Genomic DNA, 1405 nt, shown 5'->3' with positions numbered 1-1405 from the left:
TATATATATATATATTTTTTTTTTTTTTCTTTTTTTTTTCTCACACTTCTCTCCTCTTTGTTCATTCAAGCGTCTAATTGGGCTGATAAGGCCTAATGTAAACTTGGCCTAACAAACAGCGGCATTGTTGCTGAAATGAAACTTAAGTTTAAAATGATCTAACCAATCCTACTTAACCTTGTTCCACAAAAAATGTTCCTATTGTACTGCTACATCATTAATCAAATGCAGTATAGAATGATAAAGCATGTTTTTTTGTAAGCTTATTAAAAACAAAACAAGGACTATAATTGTGACAGAGTTCTTCACAAACATCTTTCTTTCCAGAAACATATCACCAAGCTAAGCTTTTATCACTTTGTTCCAATCTTTATACAAGTCTCCACCACAATGCAAGACACACTGGCTTATATGTTTGAAAAGAACAGAAAAAGAGCTTTCATTACATTTCTAGATCAGAAGCCTATGACTTCTTAAAGCTGAGATACATGGTAATTACACCAAACTATGACAACAGAGGTTAAAAGTAGTGACAGGTTAAAGTCATTAAAACTACATTTGTACTGAAGTTAAAAGGTTCAAATAAGAGCTATCTTTTTGAAAACTATCTTGACTTTCCTCTGACGGGGTTAGGAGAGTCACATTAGTCTCAGAAAAAATCTGTGGAATTTACAGACACTAAATGTTTTCATTTGGAGCACTCTGAAATCAACCCCAAATCAAAATTTGAGATTTAAAAAAAAAACAAGTTTGAATTAAGTAAATGAAACTTTTTTTCATTCAATAAATTTTAACCAATAAATATTTCTTTTAAACATGTGGAAGAATGACTACAAGTGTATTTTCTATGAATCTATTAATTCTGTGGCACAATTTTAGGCTTACCATACATTATTCCAGCAAGACAGCCAACTTGTCTAATTTCTTTGTAAATATTTCCCAACATAACTTTTTTATTCAACTTTATGAAATACTTTTGTAATTTTCTTTCTCTTTGAGTGTGGCATCTTCAAGTAACTCAGTGTTTATAGTATTCTCAAATGTTTGATTTATGTTGTGAATGTCACATTTATTTGAAGTGACTTTCTTTTATCTGGTTTTATTATATTCTTTAGAAGTTTAATAAGATATTTATATCTTTATGAAAATACGTTATGAGTTCTTTCCAAAGCTACTGATATGAGTTCTCACTGTGTCAAGGGTCTCCTCAGTTAGAAGAGGATATGGAACAATCCTTTAAATATCTGAATAAAGATTAAAAGTAAGATAGATGTCAAATTACATACAGGTCCAAAATCAAGATCAGTAGGATTGTTTGTTTGTTTGTTTTTGAATTTCGCGCAAAGCTACACGAAGGCTATCAGTGCTAGCCGTCCCTAATTTATCAGTGTAAGACTAGAAGGAA

At 30.7% G+C, this 1405-nt stretch overlaps 1 protein-coding gene across 1 annotated transcript in view; it reads right to left on the bottom strand.

Moving 5' to 3' along the window:
- Nucleotides 1-1405, bottom strand: part of LOC106457662 (macrophage migration inhibitory factor homolog) — a 12919-nt gene that overhangs the window by 1093 nt on the left and 10421 nt on the right. The gene's annotated exons all lie outside the window — the stretch shown is intronic.

The sequence above is a fragment of the Limulus polyphemus genome, unplaced genomic scaffold (genome assembly GCF_000517525.1).
Source record: "Limulus polyphemus unplaced genomic scaffold, Limulus_polyphemus-2.1.2 Scaffold358, whole genome shotgun sequence".
Taxonomy (NCBI): Eukaryota; Metazoa; Arthropoda; class Merostomata; order Xiphosura; family Limulidae; genus Limulus; species Limulus polyphemus.
This window is presented reverse-complemented; position numbering and strand designations above follow the sequence as displayed.